This window comes from Camelus dromedarius, chromosome 9, assembly GCF_036321535.1.
Source record: "Camelus dromedarius isolate mCamDro1 chromosome 9, mCamDro1.pat, whole genome shotgun sequence".
NCBI classification, from domain to species: Eukaryota; Metazoa; Chordata; class Mammalia; order Artiodactyla; family Camelidae; genus Camelus; species Camelus dromedarius.
In genome coordinates, this window is record NC_087444.1 from 6,877,496 (window position 1) to 6,888,587 (window position 11,092).

At 41.1% G+C, this 11,092-nt stretch overlaps 1 long non-coding RNA gene across 4 annotated transcripts in view; it reads left to right on the forward strand.

The window, feature by feature from the left end:
- Nucleotides 1-10,739, forward strand: part of LOC116154738 (uncharacterized) — a 263,959-nt gene extending 253,220 nt beyond the window's left edge. For all 4 annotated transcript variants that reach the window (XR_010382196.1, XR_010382195.1, XR_010382194.1 and 1 more), the window contains 3 exons: nt 5,356-5,411; nt 9,346-9,535; nt 9,968-10,739. This is a non-coding gene — a long non-coding RNA (uncharacterized LOC116154738). The remainder of the gene's footprint in view (nt 1-5,355; nt 5,412-9,345; nt 9,536-9,967) is intronic.
- Nucleotides 10,740-11,092: the final 353 nt, after the last annotated feature.

Consider the following 11,092-nt stretch of genomic DNA (forward strand, 5'->3'; position numbering starts at 1 on the left):
GGGGTAGATGTTAGTGGCAGAATCTAAGACTGCCAAATTAAGCAAATTAAACTACAGGACACCTCGTATAATTTGAATTTCAGATAAAGAAAAATTTCTTGGTATAAGTATATCCCAAGCAATGTTTTGGACATATTTATACAAAAAAAAATGACTATTGTTTATCTAAAATTCAAATTTGACTGGATGCCCTGTGTTTTATCTGGCAAGCCCAACCCACTCCAACTGACGTCAGAGCTCACCCTTAGCAAATGCTTTCTAGCCTGCCTCTCAGAAGGAAGGTGGGCTCATTTGAACAGAAATGGGGAGTGTTGCAGGACACAAGAGACATTTTCTAGCCAAGGAGTTTCAAAGTTAGTCTATAATTTGAGAGGCAAAATGGAAAGCTTTTTTTCTAGGACATCTTAAAGGTGTTTGACTTTTGGGAAAAGAGGATTAAATCAGCTCTGGATCAGTTTCTTTATGATATAGTCCAAATTCAGGGGCTAGGGCTCAGAGAGTAATTAGGACTTGACACATGTATTGAGTCACCTGAATGTAAGCAGTAGTGGAAACTAGAAATAAACATCACCTCTGAGTTCAGAGGTGGCTGTTGGCTTAAATCAGACCCGAACGATCCTTCCAGATCTTCTCCTAACAGTGCTAAGCCCTAGTACTTAGCGGAGCTCTCCAAATCCATTTTATTTCCATAGTGAAGGCGCAGATAGAATTGCACCATAATTTCTCACCAGTGCTTAAGAAAAAAACTAAGAGAAGAGAAGCTACTGCTTTCTCACGGACTCAAGGGCCCTAAAATTTGCAGGGCAGACTGTGCTGAAAAGATAACATTTCTGACTAGGAGAGTAACTCCTGCATATCCTTTCTGTTCTTGGAGATGGGGCCACAGACGCAGGAAGCAGGATATTGAGAAGTGCAGTCCGTCAGGAGCAATAAAATTCAGCGTAGGCAGCAGCTCACAGTTGACTTAGGGGTGGGGTGTGTTGCTGCTGGATCCGGAAGCCTGCTCTAATGGATGCTTTCGCACAAAGCAGCTTGAGCAACGCAGATGCGAGGTATCGCTGCTGCATTTGTTACAGGCAGTAGTCCATGAGCCCCGTTATACACAGCCAGGGCCCCAGACAATGACTGTGCTGATTTCTAGCCCTCAGACTTGGAATTTACTTTTATCCCAGTTGCGTATTTTTTTTTTTCCATGAAAGGATGAGATTTCTGTGGAAGAGACTAAAATGCTGGCTGCTTCATGATGTACTTGGTTACATTATGAATGAGTTGTTGAGTTTGAGGGAGGGTACAGCAAGTATAAAAGAAAGAGTGTTAATACCTATTTGAAATGACAGATCCATGCCTCGTAACCTGTCCTTATAACCTGTGCTCTGCATCCCAAGTAACAGTCAATAATTTCTGACAATTCGTCTATTGAGTACCCACTGGGTACCGGGCATGTGCGAGGTAATGGCGACAGAAGACGAGGAAGACTCATTTCTAATCAGTAGGAATTCACAGTCTGAAACCAGAGACAGACATTTACCAGAAATGTCACAGGGTGTGATCCCATCGCAGAATGGAGCCAGAGAGGGAGCCCAAAGGACAGAATAGCCAGTGCTTCTCCAGGAGGTCAAGACATATTTCATAAAGAAGATGATGATCAAGCTGAGTCTTGATATTTATAAAGGAATTGATCAGATGAAAAAGGAAAAGCAAATGAGGACAGACAGTCGTTGTAGCATTAGGGAAACACATTGAAGGAAGAAAGAAAAACGAGGACAAAGAATAGAAAGAGTAAACTAGAGCAGAGGTCGACAGACGATGGCTTGACCAAATCCAGCCCACTGCCGGTTTTTGTAAATAACGTTCTGATACCCACAGGCCTGCACAGCTGTTTAGGTATTGTCTGTGATGGCTTTTGCACTACAGTACAGAGTTGAGTAATCGCAAGAGAGAGCATGTGGCCCACAAATGCTAAAATATTTACTGTTTGGCCTTTTACAGGAAGAAAGTTTCTGACTCCTGGGCTATAATAGCATCAGCCCACATACAAAGAAAAAAAAATACTCTGAGGGTAAAAATAAAATTGTGGTGTATTCGATGAGTCAGTCAGATTCACTTGTGTCTCCTCTGTCCTGGAGGAAATGTTACCATGAATAGGAATAAATGACTTAATCCCAAGCCTCAAGTAACACCAGTGTGGAGGGAGAGAAAGACATTAAATGAACAGCTGCATGATGGCCATCATCAGCAAAAATACAAAGAACAGGGACATCACAAAAGAGGAATTGATTACCTCTTCCTAGGACCTCTTTTAGAAAATGAGCCAGAGGCAATAAGTGGGCTTTGAAGGATGAGTAGGAGTTCTTAACACAGGGAAGCAGCATTTGCTCTGTCTCTAAACATAACGCCAAGTGAAACTTTATGCTTTTTTTTTTTTTACATTAGCACTTATCTCACTCTTCAAAAATATCTTTTGTGTTATTTTGAATGCACTGAAACATGTGGTACAGAGTAGGCTTTTGGCTATGGCCTTTCTCCAACATATATTATTTTGGCTCAAAGTTGTATACTACAATCACAGAAAAGTCGACAGGATGACTTCAGAGATTTGAGTATTGCAAACTGCCCATAAAGGAGGCCTTTCGTTCCTACTGCTCCCGTCATAAACAGACTGATGATAATCTGACGCGTCTGGAACTGCTGATAGGGTACACTTAATCTTTAAGTCTCAGAAATCTTTTTGTATAATGGTATGAATTCATTGTGCTGGTTTCAACCAGAAACTTGCCACAGAACTCTCTTTTTAAATTTTATTATTTATTTATTTATTTTTAAAATTTTGTTGCAGGGAGAGGTAGTTAGGTTTACTTATTTATTTATTTAATGGACGTACTGGGAATGGAACCCAGGACCTCATGCATGCTAGGCATGCACTCTTCCACCAAGCTATACCCTCCCCTCATCACAGAGTTCTCTGGACTTGACTCCTGGAATTTACTTAGCAAAAGATTCTCCAAATGTAGGCACTAAGGACAGACTGCAGAGATGGTTGCCCAAGGCTGCATGAAATGCCAAAGGTAGAGGAGACTGAAACATTATATAGGATTCTTATTTGTGAATCAATTTCCTTACACATTAGACCATGGTCTGAATCTTCATAATAAAGAAGTATGGGTTGTTTTTTTTTTTACCATGTATTAAATTTAAACTTTGGCTTCAATTACCATAGCAAACTAATGCAGCCTCATAGAGATATATCCACAGTACCCCAAGTCAGACATCCCAGAGGCCAAAGAGTCTCTGGTAGATACATGCAGACACTGCATAAAAAAGAGTTTCAATAAAATACAAATACTTTAGTGTCATAGATCCTTATTTGTAGCTGGATATTAGAATTTGTAACTTTAAAAAGCCAATATTTCAGGATGGTGGGTAACAACTCAGTGGTAGAGCACAAGCTTAGCATGCATGAGGTCTTGGGTTCAATCCCCAGTATTTCCATTCAAAAAAAAGCAAATATTTCAAATGCTTATCATGAGGTGTACATAGTTTTTTCAAGAATGGTGTTATACAATTCAATTCGTACATATGTTGTTTTTTCAGTGAAATCTCTGTCCAGATCGCCTGGGCTGAGAATTTACTGTGCAATTTTTAAATAGTAACCTGGGTTAGCGGCTTACCTCTGATTCCGTTCACAGATACTGCACTCAGGGGTACTTGCTGCTTTCTCTGTAATACTTTAAAAGTCACTTGTGTGTTTCAAAAATAAGACGTGATCTTGTATTTAGACTTTTCTTTTTATCCTATGATCAGTGAAATCATAGGATACAGAGCTTATGCTGCCAGGCTTTAGAAATTCGTGGGGCATGCCCATTCAATAGCATCAGGAGCGAACACACAGGAAGAGTAAGAGATGGCACCTGATCCACACTCGTGGGGAATGATCTTTGTTCTGACTGACTTCTAGCTTCTCTCTTGAGATAGGATTCCGCTCAGCCGGGCGCAGTCCCACCGGGTTTGCCTTGGCGCAGACCTCCTGGGCGGGCATCACTGCCGAGTCCGCCTTGGGAAGACTTGTGGTCAGCTGAGTCAGAGAGTGTCTTTAACAATTAATTCCTTCACAAATATTTTTTTGACTGCCTACTCGGTGACAGGCACTGTCCTAGTAACTGGAAAAGCAGCGGGGATACTGAGAAAGTAGGGACAGAGTCACTGCCCTCACGAAATATAGGTCCCAGTTTAGTCTAAATCAGAATCTTTGTTTCTCTTTGTAATTACAATGGACTCGTAAGAGTGCAAAATCCAAAACGAAGAAATGAGGAAAGGACAGTATCAGTCAAGAGAGTTTATTTGGAAAGTGAGAAATGGAAACACGTGGCTTCTCATATTCATGCAGAACAGCAACCAAACCAGAAAACGTGAACCATTAAAAAGAAGGCTTAGTGAACCAAGTTTTGGCGTAAATGTCACTCAATATCAGCTAGTAAATAAAACCTGAGTCTTTTCCAAAATAAAATAAGCTTGAAGGAAAAAGTACAGGATTGTTTATCAAACAGGATGCAAAGAAAATGTAGATGTTTATAAGAAGCTATGTTTGTTCAGGAACATACATAAATGAAAAATAAATTTAGTGATATAGAGGTATTATTTTATAGGTTATATTATATGTCCTATTTTTATGAATAAAATATGTTGGAGGTCATGTCATATATTTTTATCTCACAGATTCAATGTCAGAAGAACTCAAACCTGGCAAAGGGTAGACCTAATGAATACAGTGTGGTCAAAAAAGTAAGGTGACTTAGAATGGAATGACGTCGTATGCGTATTATTTCATTCCTGTGGACTACTGGATCGCATTTGTCCTTCCATTTTGTATTCCAAAAAGGCTCCCTCAGAGAAGAATTACCCTGCAGGGTGCTTTTTTTTTTATTGCACTTGCGAGGCGTATTAGTCAGTGGGTGTTTCTACTCAAATGACCAACCCTCTTTATCCTTTCTCAGTATAAATTCATGCACACTTTTATTTCTTCCCAAACTCTCACCCCCCATGTCAACCCTCTGAGTTTAGCCGAACGGCCCACACCCCCAACAGGAGCACCGGACATCTGCAGGGGGTACTTCGGAAGCCCCTAGATCCTCTTCGCCACCTTTTCTTTCCATGAGACAAGCACTTTTGTTTCATTGAGTTTAGAAAAATACCATATTTGCACTTTGGGTTTATGGTTTGATTTCACTGTCTTTAGTCAGAACACTTCCAAAACCATCTTAAATTTTGAAAGAGGGTCTTTTTCCCCCCATAGGTTTAACCAGATATTTAATAGCTTAAAGAAACTAAAGTTCTAACTCCAAGTTTTCTGAATTCCAGAATCACCCTCCTCATCTATCTGGAGTCCTCTGGCCTGGAAATAACAGTAAGGAATGGTAAGCATGAAGAGAATTTGCTTCCTCAGTCCTGAGCCAGAATGGGAGCATTCAGGGAGCTGAGAGTGGCTTTGTGACACAGTATGCCTCATCAGAATCACCTTAGGGAACTTCTTTTCAGAACTCCAATATTTGTCATTGGTAGAGCTCCCAGAGATTTTGATAGATTGATATGAGGAGCTTTAGGTGGATTTGGGGAAATATTTTTGTAATGTTCACATATCATGATTCGAAAAAAAAATTCATTTGAATGCAGTCGTCTTAAGACCACTGTGTTTGCAAGCAGTACCCCTACTTGAATGGAATAATTTTTCTCTGTTTATTCCCTTAAAGGTTCACAGAAATAGAAAAACCATGTGAGATTTCTTGGTGCAATTTCTTCAAATATTGAAGTCTCAAATTTAGGAGACAATATAAAAGGAAGAAAAGGAGGAATATATTGTGCTGATTAGGTAGCAAATTGAAAAGCCATGGGGCATTTCTGCTTTGGAGAACAAAGCTGTAGCAGTGGGAAATAAAGGCCTATGCAAATCGCCAATGAAATTAATACGTTTTAAAGGTTATCAGAGCAAAACTGCTGAATCCTATAGTTTGTCATCAGTAAATTAAATGCAAAATCACTAATTTAATTTGTATGAATTACCAGTTGACTTCTAATGTATGGAATAATAAGAACTAATGCTACTTTATGGGCTGGAAATGAGATTTTTTTTATTTTCAAAAGAGCAAAGAGACAAGAAATAAAGTTGATTCAGAGACCAAACAACCTTTTAGTTATAGTAATTTGTTGACTTCTAACAAAAATTTTTTTCTGGGTTTTATTTGCAATTTTCTCGTTCAAATCAAACTCAGATGAAATGTAGGGAGGCAACTGACTTCTCAAAACTGGTCTGGTTCTGACCCAAGAGAAGGGAATCCAAACCAGGGCAGTGTGGGCACACTGCCATTTGCCCAAGAGAACCATCTACACTCTAGTTTCTCATCCTTAAACTTGACTGAGAGGAATGAAAGGTTGTGGGGTTTTTCCCATACGTTTTTCACTGAGCATGAAATTCTGAGCTGTATGAAATTGACTTAACAAAAGAGACTTTTGTGGCAATGTCTGGGAAAGTAAGAAAAATTTTAAATCCTGGAGCCTTAGCAAAAATCAGAATTATAGAATGTTAGAACTACAAGGATCCTACGAGATCATTTTTATCCAACTACCCACTTTGTAGATAATGTAACAGAGACCCAGAGAGATGAGACCCATCAGAGGCAACGTAGGCTCATCAGCAGCAGATCCGAACTGAAGGCGGTGGTCTGAAAACCAGGTCTCCTCACCTTTAATTAATGGCAGCATTAAGAGATCGATCTTTTCTGCAGACACTTAATTTTCACCCATACACACACCCACACATTCATTCCTACTTCTGGGGGTTGCCTGTGTAATATTTATAATCCTGCTCTCATACCTAGGGTGACTGGCAAGAAACATACTGTGTAACAAAGGCTGCTTCCTCTCCGAGTCACATTTTCCCCTGAGTGCATCCCTTGGGATACAATGTTCAGTGTCTTCTGTAGCCGGAGTGGGGAGCAGGAAGGCTCACCTTCAGAGAAATGCACTGCCAAGTGGCTTCCCTCTGCTGGTTCAGACACCTGAAAGATGTGCTGAGCAGCTCCGGAGGGGAACTTCATTTATCTAACTGGCAAAAGAATTAAAGGATAAAAACACAAGAGGGCCAAACAAGGATGAACAGCAGTTTTATAAACTGTTTCCACAATGCACTGTTTTTAAAAAATGGTAGTGAATTCAGCTCACATGGATTGACGCGGAAGTTCATCCGGGTTCTTAGTAGGTGGTGGGCAGCCCTGTACTTCCCTTGTCACTTCTCTGATGTGTGGCTCTTTTTTTTTTTTTTTTTTCCATCTTTTGCAAATGGATTTTTGGCTCTGAGAAATAAACCATGATTCCCTTTCCTACTGAGCTTTTGGAGCTGAATTTAACACATGTGATGAAGTTCACAAAATATGAATCAGAAGGGACCACAGTGAACATGAACATCAGAATTTAACTCCCCCCTGTTTATAGGTGAAGAAACTGAGTCTTAATGAACAAAGCTAGTCTCTAGCTTGATAAAAACAAGCAGGATTAGCACCCAGGTTGCCCGATGCCTGTATTTCCTCGTGCTTTAAGCCAGCCATCGGGCTGCAGGAACAGTATGCTGGATGCAGTTTAGGCTCTGCAGTCTGGGGTCTGCGATGAATTCCAAGCTCTGACTCAGATAGGATCCCGGTGACATTAGTTACTTTCTCCGTCATATAGTTTCCTCACCTGTGTCATGGGAATAAAATGTTCTCTGTGACATGGGGCAGGTGTGAGGATTAACAGGTTTAGCTCTGTGCCTGGTTCAACACAGTAAGAGCACAATAAATGTTAGCTCTTAGGAGGACGACGTCCTGGAACAGCAGAAGAAAATGCCGGAAAGAAAATTTCTGGTTAAAAGTCATCTACCTATAAAAGAATCCTTCCTGGATTTCCGACATATTCCTGATATGATAATTGCAGCAGCAGTGTATTAAGTAACTTGATCTCTCTAACACCAAAATGCATTATATTAAGCAGAAGTGCATGTACATTGTTACCAACCAGATCACTTATTCATTCAGTAAACATTCATTTAATGTTCTCTACTTGCCATTCTACATTGGGTACCAGAGAATCAAAGGTACGTAATCTATGATGTCTCTGTTCTCAAAATTATTCACATTCTTGCAGGAAAATAAGTCCCAAAGGAAAAAAGAAATAATGGAGTGTGTGGCAAGTGCAATTTTTAGGATGTAATGAGAGCAACCAGTAAGGGTGCTGAGCCCACACTGCAGGAAAGGGACTGAGTGAGGTCATGTTTCTCGGGAAAGATGATCCAAGTCTTGCAGCATGAGTGGGCATAAGCCGGGAGAAGTCTCGGGAGGGGGACTTCCAAGCAGTGGGAAGCTCATGTGCGGAGGTAAAGTGACATGACGTAACACCACACGTTGGGGGAGGTTCGGATAGTTCGATGTGGCTAAAATTCAAGGTTTAAAAGAAGGAATGGTATAACAGGTGGAAGTCAATTCCAGATCATGAAGAGCCTTGAATGTTATGCTGGGGGCTTCCAAGATTATCCTGAAAGCATTGATAAGTCAGTGAGGGATTTGTATGCAAAAGGATCACTTGATCAGACACTGATTTAAGAAAGGGAGTTCTGAATGCTGATGAAGCATTGATTGGGAAGAGTGATGACTGGAAGAATGGAGAAAGTTTCAGAGAAAAATAAAAACTGAAGGCAGGAATGATGAGAATAGAAGAAGGTTGGAGTCAAGATGCCATGAATAGGTCAGTGATGAGGCAGAGAGAAGTCAGAGATGACTGTTTTCTGATTTGAGGTTCTTAGATTAAGGAAGAAGCCACTCACAAAAAAAATGAAATCCTAGAGAAGAAGAAGATATTGGGGAAAGAATGGGCAAGATGTTGGATTTAATGACACATACACTAAGTTTAAACAGCATGTGAGACATCCACGTTAAAATGTCCTGAAGATACTCTGGAACCCAGAAGAGGGGCTGAACTGTAAGCCTAGTCGGGAGTTGTCAGGATGGGGACAGAGAACCAGTCACGTCCTCTGTACCTCGGGGGTTGCTAAGGCTTTGCTTCTCTGTTCAGGCCTCCTGATGACTCTACCCAGAAAAGCATGTGGCATCAGCCGCTGCAGGGAGAGGTTTCCGTCAACTTCTCAGAGATTACGGGACTCCATATTACTATTATGAAGATTGTTTTGTTGTGGCAGAGAGAGCATTTTGCCTGATGGAACAGCTGGGGCCACTGGAGTGGCAGCTTGTCATCCCTCCTGTCATTTGCAGGCAGGACTAACAGCACCGCACACCTCATGCCGTGTGCTTCTGCTCTCTTACTCAGGGTTCTTGCTTTGCCTGTGAAAAACAAGACACCGTGGGACTGGCACAGCCCAGGCCCAGGCCCACCCACCCTGGCCTCTGGGTTGTGGGCTGCAGACAAACAGAGAAAGAGTGCCCCTGGCTCGCTCCTGGCCCTGTGCTTCCTAACGTGGAGGCTGCCACTGCATCGTGGGATCTGGCTTTCTGGTTTGGTAAGCAGGATAATTTCCTCTGCACTCTCCCAAAAGAGGGCCACGTCCTAGCCCTCGGACTGTCGGTGGGTCACACTACACGGCAAAGTGGGGAATTAAGGTTTCCAATCATCTGAATTCTCTGGGTGAGACCAGGGTAATCCCAAGAGTCCAGAAAAGTTAAAAAAAAAAAAAAAAAAAAAGCAGACGAGATCAGAGTGGTGCAATTTGAGAAGAAACCAACTCACTGCTGATGGCTTTGAAGGTGGAGGAAGGGCCCCCAAGACCCAAGGAATATGAGCAGCTTTAGGAGCTGGAAAAGGCAAGAAAATGGGTTCTCCTCTGGAGCCTGGCGTTGGTTATGAAAATAAGAAGAGTGCGCTGTAGCTCGAAAACCATGTTGGGTGGAAGGAAGGATTTTTAATTTCTGTGTCCTTTTGTTTTTGTTTTAAGATTGGAGAAACCGGAGCATGTTTATACCCTAAAGGAAACGTGCCAGCAGAGCGGACAGCTTAAAGATTCACACAATAGACAGGGAAGCCACACAGACATCCACCTACTAACAGAACGCAGCATTTTTCTGTGCGGTCGCAAGTGCAGAAATGTGTTTTTCCTCCCCCAAATCTAGCATCAGAAAGTTGGCCACAGCATCTGTTTGAGGAGGCTGGCAGCTCTGTTTTGAGTGAGTCAGACAGGACAGCAGTAAGAGTTGGGACTCTGCGGCTGTTCTGTAGAGCCGCGTAGAGCCAGTGGACTTGCTGCTTTGTCCTTCTGGCTTGAAACAAAGTTAGATCTCAGCACCCAGCACGGGGAGTTAGAACCAGAAGTCAAGTGCGTCTGTGCCTCTAGAATGGAAAGGGATTCTCGGCTGTGAGCGCTTCTCAGTTCTTTCGTGGGTTCTCCCAGAGGAACGCAGGGTGAATACTAGGCTAAGACGACTTTCCATTAACGCTCTCTGACACTTACACACACGCACACACAGGCACACACACTCTAAACAAGAATCAAATGAAATAGAAAGACTGTACAATTCTTGCTTTTTTTTTAAACAGCTCATTACAAGAAACTGAATATAGTTCCCTGTGCTATACAGTAGGTCCTTGTTTTCTTTTTTTTTCCTAAATTATAACCAAAAGATATTTTGCTGTTTCTTTATATATGAACATCTTTTCTGCAAACGTCTTTGCCTGGTTCCATCTTCCCTAGTAAAAAAATAAATATTTTTTAAAAAACAAAAAAATATTCTTGCTTTTTAAGACTCACAGGTTTTTTAGTACCTGGAGGACATTTTAAGAATGATTTAGTTCAATACTCTCGTTTTACAGTTGAAGAAATTGAGGTGTAATAAAACATATAATAATAATAGCATAACAATAATAAATTATAGTTATAATGTCCTTTCACATAAATTAACTCATTGAGCCTCAGAAAGACTTGGGAAGAAAGGGAACAAAACAAAACCAAAACAGAATGGACTGAAATTGTACCTTAAAAATGTTCTGTTTTTTAACCCTCACATTTCTATCATATAGGCCTATTTATCTCCCCCTTTATCCTGCTACGGGTAAAATACACTAT